This window comes from Pogoniulus pusillus, chromosome 29 (genome assembly GCF_015220805.1).
Source record: "Pogoniulus pusillus isolate bPogPus1 chromosome 29, bPogPus1.pri, whole genome shotgun sequence".
Taxonomy (NCBI): Eukaryota; Metazoa; Chordata; class Aves; order Piciformes; family Lybiidae; genus Pogoniulus; species Pogoniulus pusillus.
In genome coordinates this window covers 11,901,136-11,915,372 of record NC_087292.1, presented here as the reverse complement: position 1 = coordinate 11,915,372, position 14,237 = coordinate 11,901,136, and positions in this window count along the sequence as shown.

The window sequence follows — 14,237 nt, the reverse complement described above, 5'->3', positions numbered from 1 at the left end:
AGGGAGCTGGCAACAGTCAGTGCAACAGCACAGCCCCGATAGGAAGTTCACGTCATCAGTAGCTCACTAACAGTAGGGAGCACCCTAGTATTCCAGGTGTGAAAATATGGCTAATAAATATTGATAGATCAGGGCTTTGAGAACAGCCAGGCAAAACAAGTCAGAAACATTCTGCAGAATCTTATTGATTAAAGTGAAATCTCATTTAAAATAGTCAATAGCAGGGGTTCTGCCTTTACCATTTCATTTTAGCCACATCAAAATGCTTCAGTCTGATAAGAAAAAGCAGCTTTATTTTAACAGCCTTGGTTGAATTAGTCCTGATTTATGTTACACATCAATCTTAGAATAGGTGGGTGTTTTTTTTAAGGATGGCCTACAGTTTTTAATACTCTGAAAGAAATGTCATTTTCTGACCCAAGATTCTGCAAGCTCATGCTTTGCCCAGGGAGGAGCCAGGCCCACACTGACACTGGTAATTACAGACCCACAACTGTCCTGCCCGGGGCTGCTGCAGGGTTCCATAGAATGTGTTGATGGGTTTGGTAGACATTTCTCCACATGCTGTGCAAACCACTGCAGAGAACAAACCCAGGGAACAACCATGATGGAACGACTGTCTGTTCTCTGAGAACTCCACATAAATCTCTCTAGCTTCTGTAACCACCAACTCAGTGCTCATCTCTAAAAAAGGCCTTGAAAGACTTTTTGGGATGCATGGTGGGATGTCCCTTAACAGTTCCTTAGCAAAATCCCAGCCTCTGTCTTGCCAACCTCCCAGACTCAATGACCTATTGAAGTCAGTAAAAATTTAGTGTGCAGAGGTCTTGTAAAGTCATGACTAATAGGCATTGTGACCCATCCCAGTCTCACTTTTCAGGACAGAGGAGCCCAGGCTCCATTCTGAGTTCACTGTCTCACTTTTCAGGACAGAGGAGCCCAGGCTCTGTTCTGAGTTCACTGTCTCACTTTTCAGGACAGAGGAGCCCAGGCTCCGTTCTGAGTTCACTGTCTCAGCTGTTCAGCACACACGTATAAGGCAGTACTTCATCTCAAAATGTTCGCAGAGGTACCTACAGAGGGATATAATCGTGTTACACTGTTGCACAGTTGTAACTGATGGCAATAAAACTTGATGTATTGGGACAGCAAACAAGTTTGCAACAGCCTGTGAGAAACAAATTTCAGAATGACAGAGGTTTTACCAAAAGACTTGCCCTCTAAGTCTTGCAGAGATAACTGGCGGGTTATAAAGAGTCTGAAATGGATGGTATGCACAGTTTCATTTTAAAAAGGGAGGCTTTCATAAACCACAGTTTAGAAGTTATCAGTTCAACAGCATCCTTATTGCAAAATGCCTTGTTATACTCATCAGCAGGTAGTTTCCTGGGATCACTCATCCATGGCCTGGGTATTTGATGCAAATCTTTGAGTGTAACAGACTGTCTCTTAGACTTCTTCCTCGTGTATACCAAGCTTAAAAACACAGCTAATAAAGGCCAGATGGCTGCAGGCTCCTTCTCACACCCATAATATTGATGGCAACATTCTGGAGGGAGTGGATTCTGCCTGAGTCTTTGCCTTGTGCATGACATGATGATAACCACATTTCAGCCTCTACACTGTTTGGTCCTAACTTGATTCAAATGTTTCCTGGATTTGTAGCAAATGAATGAAGTGCAGCTCAAAAGAAAATATATCCATCCCTTATTAGAAAAGGTTGTACTCATCACGAATCATCTAAATACTTCATTTCTGACAGCAGGGGAATCCTTTTATTACTGAGTTTGTTTGGAAAGATTTTGAATAGTTCATTGTAAAATTGCATTCATCTGTGCCATAACATATAGAAACCAGCCAAAGTTCAAAATCTGGCCCCACTCAAGTCCATGGAATTTTTTAGAGTTTATTTCAGTGGGATCAGGATTTGGCATAAAAGGGCAGAACTACTGGGCAGAACACTTTGATCTGGTATAAAGCACATTACATCTACTAATGTAACCCACTGAAGTGTGCTCTCCAACATTACAAAGACATTGCAAGTAGGTTCTGCCTGATGAGACTAATTAAGAAGACTAATTAATGGCAATGTATAATGCTTTGGAATGCTGCAGGTATCACAGGCATTGCATGATTGCACAGGATATTGCACAGGATTAGATACTGTCTCTGATGGTAAATTCCTTGTGGCTAGTAATCTCATCTTTTATATTTCATTTTTAATAAGGAGCTGCTTTCAGTCTGAAGCCAGTTCTGTTTAAAGCTGCAAGAAACAAGTAATTAAATCTGACAGAACTCACTTTCATGACATATATTGCAGGCTATCTAATGACACGGAGACCTGGTCATATTTTTGTTATAAGGAGCTGATTTATTTTCACCAAATATCTCTACTGGAATCAAAGTTTTCCCAAATTCTGTATTTCTTTGGCTCAATGAGACCCGCTGCCTGTCTCTGGCACTGTGCTCTACAGCACTGCTGGCTGCACACCTCGTATATGTTGACATGTAATGGTTTAAACATTTGACATTTATATGTAGCTGGCATTCATTTTGTTGCCTTGCAACCATCTGGTTCCAGAAGAAACTCATAAACTGATCCTGAATCGTGCAACCACCAGACAGCAAACAGATAGAGCTGTAGGACTCTGACAGCACATTTATCACACGTCTGTGATAGCTGACACAAATACTGCTCTGCACTGTCTTCTCCTATCTCTGTCATACAGACTGGCGAGGGCTGCATTTTAAAAAGAGGATTTGATTCTTCACAGTAGTGGGAGCTTACAGCTTGCACTGACTTTGGCACACCCTGTGTCTAGGCTCTCTGTTAGCTATGAGAGCTCTGCATGAATCATCGTGTGCAACAGGGTCCTTGCATCTGGCACTCAGTAACAAGTCACCTTGCCAATCTGTGCTAGAGGGGACAACTCCAAAGACCAGCAGCTCCAAAGCAGCTTTTGAGCTGCTTTTTCCTAAACTTTTGAAATACCAGATTTCAAGTCAAAGCCCTTCATGCTTGAGAATGAAAGGAAAAACTGAAAATTACATTTCTAGCCTATGCTGACTCTGCTGATGCTGGCAAACCTAAGGAAAGGGGACCAGCAGTGATATGCCATCGTCTGGCTCCACCACCTCCAGCCAGAAGCAGGGAGAAGCAATTCAGTCTGCTCAGAGGTTTCCAGTGGACAGATACATTTTTTTCACAATATTCTTACCATGAAAGTTCTAATGTTTAGTGTCAGGTGTTTTGCTCAGTAGATTAACTGATACATGAATGGAAAGTTTCTAGGAACAAAGTGCATTCTTGAAAATAGAGCAATGTGAGTGGAATTGCATTTTTCCTGACTGTGGTTTTTCTAGAAGGACAGTGGCTCCCCTGTCTCCACTTGCTTGTCCTCTCCTTTTTATTTCCAGTTCCTAAATCCCTAACATTGGTCTTGTGCCCATGAAGCAAAGAGATCACTTTTCTCAATAAACAAGAGAGCTGGTGAAAAATGCAAGAAGACCAGACTATTAAATCCTAAGAACTTTCACTCACACATCATGTAATGCCAATTTAACAAGAATCTTGCTCTGCAATAAATTCCCCATAACTCATCATTAACTGGTAACTCCTCTTTCCAAATTAAACATTGCTTTTTCTGTAATTGGATAATATTAGAGTACTACAGCAATTTGGGCTAAGATTTCATCTTTGGAATCCATTTTTATTTCCAGCTTCCATAGCTGCATACACAAACACACATTACACACTGATGCAGAAGGATGACTTTTACACCACAAAATTCAGCACATAACAGGAGCAGTCACTGGAGGGCACCTGCCTCAAATTCTCACCTGGCTAAACATGCCAGAAAGTAGAAGTAAGTACTTAAGATAACTGGAAATGCTTCCTTTTCAGTTCCAACTCAGAGTGCCTGTAAAAATGTCTTGTTGGGCCAGTACTGGTTTTCTGGATCTTCAATGTATGTGTATGTGAGTGTGTACCAGTGGTGGGAGAAGAACCAGACAGGAGATCTGTGCATGCAGCTGAGTGCTCAGACTGCACAGAGCTGACCAAGATCAGCTAGGTCAGCATCTACATTATCATCTACTCTGTTCTTTATTCTTGTTTAAAAAATTAAAATACAGGGGCTCTGTAAGCTAAGGATTTCACAAGCATATAACAAGAAGCCATTCCTGTGCAAGAGATCCTTATATGTATATGGACAAGAGAGTGAAGGAGAGGAGGGATGCACAGGCAGTTATGGATGCAAAGCAGGAACAGAACTTTATCAGAACTGGTCTGAACCTGACAGAGGCAGTGATTTTCAGTGCCCTTTAATGGTATTGGCTCTTCAGGGAGGGCTTAAAATCCTATTCTTGACAACTGCACCGAGGTAAGGAGCAGATAAAAAGAGCATTTGCAAAGAGGCACGGCGGCACATCCAAGTCCTTTGCGTTCTTTACGGCAGCCCACAAGAATTCCTTGGCCTTCTGCACTTCTTCAGGAGCATCTGCCCCTTGCTCCAGTGAGCAGATGGAACAGATTTTGTGTTTTTACTCTTTTGCATCCTGTATCAAAACAGTGCTGATCACAGCAGCACTGACTGATGCCCTAGATTAGAAACGTGTGAAATACTGGTCTGTGTAAATGTTTAGAGAGCCTTGGACATATGAACTCTCCCAAACCTAAGCCATGAAGAATGGTCTGTTCTGCTCTCTGATACACCCTGTCTCTCCACGAATCTGAGTTCACCACACCAGGCACTGATAGGCTTCAGAAGGAATAAAACTACGGGAAAAAAAAATTACAGACTGCTTTAACTGAAGGATGTTCATGAGTTGAGTCTTTTGGATTTTAGTTTTATTTGAACCCATTGATTGATTATTTAAATTCTTCTAGTGTAGCAAAAAAATGCAAATGGAAATCCTCCTCTGCCCTGTGCTCTTTCATTGGAAAAGAATACTTATTAAAAAGCCAAAGGATTATTTCAATAAATGGGGTCATTTGGTAGACTAAGCTGTCTGTAGGGAAAAAAATGTTTACTGCATTAAAAGTTCTGTGTTAGTGTCTGGGATATTGTCCAGCCCACCACTGAGATGCACAGTAGGCTCTGCTTGCACTTCTGTACAGCACAAACTGCTCTGAGTTTTCTCTGTACTTAGGCAGAGGTGTTCTGCCTAAGACTAGACTTCATACAGCTTTGTGAAAGAAAAGCACTGAGAAACAGATGCAGCAAGAAAATAAGGACAATTACTGAGTGTCTACTTCCACATGAGTGTAGCTTCTGGTGTTCATATTGCAGCTACATACACTTAAGCATCAGGAGACTGGAACCTAGCATTTCTAAACACCAAACCAAGGTCTGAATTCCTCCTGCATCACAACTGGCTGCTTGAGCACCCACACTTCCCTCCTTTCTGCATTTTTCTTCTCCAGGAGATGTTGCATGACTTGGTCTAGTCCTTCCATGTGCAAGAACAGACAGCAGAACTGCACACACCAATGCCTTGTGGGCTGCAGTGGGTTTCCCACTCAGACTGCAGTGACAATATCCTCAACACCAGGTACAGCAATATTTTTTTTTCCTGGTCTATCATTGACTGAATTGCTTAGGTGAAATTTCTCACAAAGAAATAAAATTAAAGTCATTTACTCTTTACAGGGAAATTCTTCCCCTTTAAAAAAACGAAAGGAAGAAGCTTTGTGAAATGAAGCTCTGGGAACCATTCACATGGCTGAGTTTCACATAGCTATAGCTATCCTAAAGCTGGCATGTTGAAAATACCTTTGAGTAACAGGTAAGAGCAACTGGGATAGAGGAGAATTGCCCTAGCCTAGTTTCTTCTGACTGCTGAAACTCAATTGCTCACTAGAAGGAAACCACAGAAATGGGCATGTTTTACAGTGTTATGTATTAGAAACCTACATGAATGGGCATGTTTTATAAGCTTTGCACTGAGAACCATTATTGTAACTGCCAATTCATCTTAGGAGCTGAGATGAAACACTGGAATGATGGCAGACTGATGATTTAAAGCATGACAGTGAGGGGCTCAAGAGGGAGCCTGTTAATGGCAGCACCAACATTCAAAACATACCACAGGCTGCAGGAACAATGTCTCCCAAACACATGCTGTGTGCTGGCATGCCAGAAGGGGAAAGGCAGGGAGGATGGCTGCAAGCTTCCTACCCAGAGCAATGCCATGGCATGGAGCTCTTGCTCATGCCATAGCAGCTCTGGAAGTGATGCTCATTGCCCAGTAACTCTTGGCTGTTGAGAGATTTCCCCCTGCAAATAGCTGAGACATTTTCCAGCTGAGACTGGTACCAGGGTCTCTCAGCAGGCAGTTCGGCACGGCTGGCATTCAGAAGCACAAATGGTGCAAGAAGATTTCTTGCTGTTTGTCCCGTGACATGGCAGACACAACAAGGTCCTTTTCCAAGCAAGATGGAGCATTTCCAAAGTATTTACATCCAGTGGAAAACCTCTCTACCCTGACTCTCCTCCTGCAAATATTTCTTTGAGGGTATGCAAACCACAACCGGAGGGGAATACTGGTCATGAGGAGAGCAAAAAACTTTTGGCCGGCTGTGATGCAGGCAGGCTCTGAGAGAGCTGCCTGCACTCTGGTGCTTGCCCCACAGCCAGGATGGGGCAGCTCCTGCAGGATCAGGCTCCAGGAAAAGCCTCGTTCATGACAGCATCTGGGCTTCTGAAGGAACTATGAAAGGAGGATTGCAACTGATGAGAAACTTTTGAGCTCAGACTGTGTGGTCCTGATGCCCTGCTGAGGACAGTTATTGTGGAAGTGATAAAATATTATGTGCCCATCAAACCATGACTGTCACAAGGTCCAGATCCCCGAGTCTCATGCCCTGTCCCCTGAAGACAGATCCTGTGATTTCTGAGCAGCAGAGCAAAGGAACAACCTGTCCCAGTTGCAGCCAGTTCAAAAGTAGGATAGCAGTTTCCCATGAAGACATAATTCTGTAATGCACATATTTTCACATATGCTTCAGCTTTTATTCTACAGGCAAGAAAGCTTTAAAACTGTTTACCAATAATTTGTGGTGATTCTTCCAACAAAGTTATCTTACTGCAGAGTCCTTGTTAAGTCCATGTAACTGGGGCTAGAAGCATTTTGGTTTGTTATTATCTCATTGTGCAACTAACTTGTTTTATAGGTTTCCCCTCCTGTATTTTATTTTCCGTCTTCTTTTCTGCTTTGATATTAAAAGTTAAACAGACAAATATCTGTTCAGTCTCCAATGGCCTAATAAAATATCTGTCAATGCAAACAAAGGAAAATAAGTCTCAGATTTTTTTTTTCCCACCATCTTTGCAAAAGGAAAGACTGCAGCAATTTTTAGAAGGGGCTTTTGGCTTTTTACATGTGATGGGGTATTTTTAGGTTTGGGGTTTTTCCTTTTAGTAATTAATTTTTTATTTTTCATTTAAACCAGCCAACACAAAAGTCATTCTTAGGTAATATTTAAAGAGATATTTCACTCAAGTTCTGAACACTCTTGGAATGTTTTCAAAGGAGAAAATGAAGGAAAGTCCTCTATTAACAGGCAGTTAGAGAAATTTTCAGATCACTTTCAGTTTCTTACTTATCTTGGCACTCCATTAAAATAATTGCATTTGCTGTAGTAACAGAGAGATTGATTAGACTGAAAACTTTATTGTTAGCATGTTTAACATCATATTTATCCCACTTAACAGGTTTTGATTCAGAGTGAGGCACTAACAATAAAAAATGGGAAGTAATTTCTATGAGAAAGCTTCAATTTTAGTTGTTTAATCACTCTAAAGGGCAACTCTGGTTTAATCTAATTTTTCTTGGGATTAGACTTTTAATTATTGCTTGGAATCAAGCTTTCTAGCCTTACAGGAAGCAACACATTAAAGCTGGGATTTTTAAAGAGTCTGAGGAGTACATCTATCATTAAAATTCAGTGACACTGGCAGCTTAGCTCCCTGCCTCCTTTGAACATCTCAGGGTTTCCGATTAATAAAACAACATTTGTGTAATTGAGAAAAATATATTAATTTTGGCCCCCTCTGGATTTTAAATGGGCATATTGACCCAACTGAAACCACCCTCTACCGCTGCAAGCCCTTCCTCAGCATTTCATTTTTCTGGGAGCAGTTTTCTTTAGTCCAAGGTTTGTTTCTTTTTTTTTTTTTTTTTAATTGAAATCCAACATTTCTTCAAAGTAGGAAACTTCCAGGACTGTAGTGGGTGGATGTTCCAGAGATGAGCATCAGCTTTGGTCATGGACCACCCAACAGAGTGGCTGCAGTGTATTACTGCAATGTGTGATCCAGAACATGGCCAAGATGGTAACACTGAGTGTGTGTGCACGCATGTGTGTTGTGTGTGAGAGCAAGTGAGTCTGGAGGACCTGAACTTATGTTTGTGCTAAAGATTTAACTGATCATGACAATATGACACACTAGCCAACCCACCCTGGTGCTCTGGTAGACACTCTCAAAAGCAAACCTCACGTGCCACAGTCAGTACTGCTACTGATCTGACTCTGGTCCCTAAGAATGTGCTCTGCTAACCTCTAAGAAATTTGCTAAGACAAAGCTTCTGCATGAAAAGTGGCATTTATCTTTAATTTGTTCTCCCCCCAAATTTCCATTGGATTCCCATTACAGACAGAAATTGGCAACTGTTCAGATTAAACACTGGAGTGAATTTGCTTGGCTCCAAGGAAGACATTTCTGTGTCAAAAGCTAAATTATGTTGCTGTTTTTCCACCTGTTAATGTGTAGATTGTATAATAGAGACATTTTTCTTATGATTGCAATGATGTGGTAGATGTGATCTTCACAACTTCTTCTGTGCTTCACGTGACAATATCAATGATTTTGTCACAAAGATCAAGAAATAGGATTTGAAACCACAAGGATTTTTCTTGCTGCTTACAGAGATGTTTTTAGTGGTAAGACTCACAAAAATTTTATTCTAAAGCCATTTTTCAGGTTTAAATCTTTGGCAATACAAGAGCTCAATCCTAAATTGTGGATGGTTGTGGGCAGTGCTGTTGGAAATCCAGATGTGTATATCCCAATTTGTGTGTGTTTTGGGATGCCTTGATTTCAGGGTAGCCTGTGTGTAATGTCTTTTGAAACTCCCAGCTTCCTGGGATGGTGTAATCAGAACATTTGAAGATCAGTCCCAACACATAATGAAAGGGCAAGTACAAGTGGTGAGATCCCCAAATCAATGGTCTTCACTGGCAAGATGATAATAGACTGTGTTATAACTAGTGCCTGAGTCTTTCCTTCAGTGGACTCAAGCTGTAGAGCAGCACAGATGTCACACACAAGTCCACTAAGGCAGCTGGGCTTTATATTTTCAAAGTGCTATCAACTATGCAGAGGCAATTTCTTGTTACTTTTAATGTCCTTAAACAAAGTCATAGTTCTTACACAGTCACCTCTGAGACAGGGAGAGAAATATTTTCCTAACAATTACTGCAGTTGGCTTAGTTGGACATCTGAAAGTAACAGACATTCAAAAATATACACTAACAGTAATCTTCAAAAATACTTTACTTAAAAAATATTATTTGGGAAAAAAAAGTCCTTGCTTCCTTTATTCATCAGGAAATGCCACACAATTATCTTTATTTTCTTACTGTTTGTGGGATGAATTGAAAATCACTGGTTTAGATGAATTTACCTAGCAGCAATTAACATTTAATTTCCTTTGAAAATATAGAAACAAGATTAAAATGCCATTGGGGAATCATTTCTCCTTGATTAGAAGTAACCATAAAAAGCTGATGTTCAATACATTAATCAAGAAATAACAGAATGAGAAGTTAGGTTTGATATTCCAGAAGTGAACTCAGAAATGGCCCAGAAACTGTTTTAGCTTATTTCTGCTATCAGAGAAATAAAGGTCTTGCAGCTCACAGGGGTGACCACAGCCCTCTGAAGCACTTTCCACTGAGCTTAGTGGGCCTTGGATGGGGCATGGTCAGAAAGATGGACTAATATTTGTACACTCAACATTTTGCATTTCCTTTGATATTAAAGGAAAGAAGAAATTCAAATGTGATAACCTGTGAGCTTCAGATTCTAAGATTATTTATTATGATCTGTATTAATATATTATTTATTACTATGATTAACTGGCACTAACCTCCTTGTGACCCTGCAAGTTCTTGCCCAGAGTTGCCTAGAAAAGGTAAACATTTCTGTACACACTAGAATTTTTTTATCCCAAAGGCTCAGTGGGGAGATTTATGAAGGCCATTATGTTCTGTTGTCCTTTATTTGGAAGTCTTATGAAGAGAAATAATAAGAAACAACCCTGTAAAAAATCCAGAAGGAAATACCTCACTATTGAGCACAATGCTGCATGAAGGAAGGTGGCACTACCCAGATAAAAACTGTGTTTTTCAAGGGAGTATATGGCTGCATACTCAGCAGCACGTATTTCTTTAATGAGAAGTATGGATTTCACACCTTCCTGGTGATCTAGCTAAAAGGATTACGCAGCATTTGCATTCTCCAAGCTTAAAAATGTCTTGAAGTGTGGCTATGTCCTTACAGCTGCACTGTGCATGGCAGTAATTGCTGATGTCTACATATGTTTATTACCAATAACATTGTTTGGCTGACCAGGATATCTTGGGTCAGTCTGGGTCAAGTCCACACATGAATGCTTCTTGATGGCAACCAGCTGTTTGCTAGGGCTACTCCACCCAGTATACAGATACAGGGACAGAAATAAGAGCTCAGGCTCAGAGGTGATGCAGAGAATATACCTCTCACCCTAGCAAGCTGGGATCAGTATAGAGAGCCAAATACTCTCTGCTAATGTCCCTATCTTGATGCATTTTCAGCTGACTGTGACTCCAGCTTAGACCAACTTTCATAGGCAAAGATGCTTGTACACACAGACAGAAAGCACTGTGCTCAAACAGCAGCCTTTTCTGTACTGGTAGTGCACCAGTATGCAGTAACCAAATTCAGACTATTCTGATTTCTTTACTGAAGAGTGAATGTATCTATTTTAGACCTGCCCATCTCTACAGAAATATGGAGGTATGCAACTGGTCCCCATTTCTCCTCTTTAGGGATCCCATGCAGCTCTGTGCACGTACACAGTGATTACAAAGCGGACATGTAAACAGACAACAGAATAGAGATGACGACAGAATCATGGCATTCTTATTGCATTTTGACTCTCTGCAGATTGTCTGAACAATTTGGAATGTGGTCCGTAAAGAATAATGTTCCAGCTTGTTCAAAATGCACATGCAGTTGAATAATCAGTTTGTATGTCCAGTTATTTGACTTGTGAGTAGATTGGGTAAAACTTGGCATGTTATTTTCCAGCATATGGTTGTACTACTAACTTGTTTGAAAGAAAAAAAAAAGACCCATATTTCACATAAATAGCTCCCACAGTTTTTCTTGTCTGCCTAATTTTGTCTGTTTTCCCCACTATCAACCAGAGATCCAATAAAATATTGAAGGCTAAAGGCTGACCTAACTCTTGTTTTAGGGTAGTGACGACAGTGACTGTGTATGAAGAGGGTTTTTTTAAACTGGGGAAGAAGAGCAAACAGCTAGAAAAACAAAAATGTAAAGTGCTTATGCAAAGACCTGTCATAGACATCTGGACCACCCTTGTCCAGCTCAGGAAATGTAACACCAGTCATGCTTCTAAGAGAAAAGAACCAATTGCGCTTTCTGTTTTCAGAGGATCAAAGGTTCCCCCTCTCAGCTCTGCATTTCAGACTGAGCAGTTACTCAAAGAGCTGGTGTCTTGGTGCAGGTCCCTGTCTCCCTTCTGCCTTGTAGTATATTCGAGACTGCATGTTCCTGCTACTGTCATTGCAAGGTGGTTCCAGCCTCTGTGCAGTTGTGACTTTCTCAGCATCTGTGCAGTCAGGCAGCTGTGTACTGTGACACTGCAGTGGTGATGCAGAGAAAGGGGAAGGCTGACAGTGAAAGTCACAGAAAAAAAAATCACCTCCTTCTGTGAAAGCTTGACTGTTGAGTCCAACAGTATCATTGTTTGCAGCACACATGCAACTCAATGAGATACTGAGGTTTATATCTTGCTTCTGTAAATGCTGCTTTACACCCACAGTTTTATGACATATGAATGCAGAGCTCAGATTTATATTCATCTTATTTTTGGAATACCTAAACTGCTGCTGATGTGATAGACTGTATTTGCTCCAAAGGACTGATATAACTAAACAGAGACACAGTTTGATTTAAGATTAGACACTTTTGTGAAAACAAAGCTTTGCAAAATATAAGATGAGGGGAATTTTTCCATATTTATAGTTCAAATACCAAAGAAATTTCTCTCCCCAACACTACTGGGTCTAGACATCTGTTTTTCATGCTTAAAATACAAATGCTGTAACAGCAAACCAGTCCACAACTGCAGGAATTGAAGCTGTCTAGAAGGAAGAATAAAAATTACTTGTCCTCCACAGAAAGCAAAAAGCTGGAGGAAAATGACTCTTGAAATTAGTGGTGGAATGTAAAATTAGGGTTTCAAAATTATTACAGCCATATGTAAAATGGACTCCCTCACTGCTGAAGCCACCGGCAAAGCACAACCTGGAGTAGTCTTCATACACACTGATCCCTAAGCAGCTGGGAGTGACTGGGACTTTCTGAGACATAAGGCTCAGAGCTATCCTACACAACCAAGGGAGGTTTTTTTCTCCCCACACCTCATTTCCCAGCAGAAAGCTATACACAGAGTCAAAAAAAAGTTCCAATTCATCACCTCCTTTCCGAGATTGCATCTATCTTCTCTCAGATCTGTTATTTTTATAATGAACTATACTCTCTGATGACTTAATCCCCATGAAAGCCATTGATTCACTGTTTCAAATGTAACATGGATGACACAGAAAGAATCATCTATTAAAAAAATACACATGGTCAAATTCACTGGCTAACCTGGAAAATGTTCCTTTAAGTTTAAAGCCTCTATTGTGCTAAATATCCAGATGTTAACAATCTCTTCTAGAGGCTATTGAATGCAGGAAGGACATGTTTTTAGCAATTAGAAAAATAGTAGTACACTTACACATGGCAATATTTATCAGAGTTTGTTTGGTTAATAGGTCAGCAGTTTGGGACACTTGGTGGTTGTTATGGCACAGCAAGGAGGGTTTGTGCAATGAGACAAACTGGCAAATGTGCTGAGCAGCCAGGCACCCATGGGGCACCCACATAGCAAAGTATGCTATATAAGCCAGGGCACTCAAAAGACATCACTTATTCTATTGCTTCCTTCCACATTTAAAAAGAAGGTTTGAAAACATTTTGCAGTAGGTTTGTACAGTGTCAGAGAAGGTGCACAGGTATAACACAGAAAAAAAATGCACACTGTGGGTTATTGTTTTGTGACACTTGAACTAAAGTTCATTAAAAAAAAGATCATCCTTAAAATACTTTTTTGAGTAAAGCAAGTAAGAATTGAAAAAGTGATTAAGTGCTTTCCTGAACAGGGCACTAGTCTTGGCTGCTGTTTGCAGACTCCTGTAAAGATTATTCTCATGCTTTGCAGGAATATAACATGCAGGGGGTTGGTCTCAAGTTGTGAGCAGGTGCATACTAACATTGCTCCTAGAGTAGACATGTGTCTGCTTCAAGGATTTATGATGCGTTCCTCACAGTAGCATGAATTTGGCTGGTGGCCTTTGTAATTTATCTTTGCTGATATCATTATGTGCCTTGAGAACATTTATCTTTCTAAACGTAAAGAGTAAATGATTGTTTTAACGAGGAGAAAACAAGCCTTATTATAACAGCCCCGCACTAGGGCCCACAGAAAAGCTTGGGTTTTTAGCACACTCCGATCTGTTTTAACAGCTGCTTATGGTTACTATAGTCACTGAACAAAGATAGGGTTATTTTACCTTACTTTATTGATGGCCCAAGTTCCCTCTTATTTTTTCTGTCTCTGTAGAATGGCAGAGGCCATGCTTGAAGCCAGACCTCTGGAGTCAGACAGATCTGTGCAGTTTTCTGCACACAGTGGTGCAAAGGGAAATTCTTGCACTGAAATCTTACACTGGAAATTGGGTTACATATAAGGATTAAAAAAAAAAAAGAGGCCAATTCCAATCTAAATAATACATCCATTGATCTCAGTGGTGGTTTGCAGTCTTTTAGGATTCATGGACCCCCATGGATTCACTGACAATAGAGCTGTTTTTCTTGGTTATTTTTTACAGAACATCA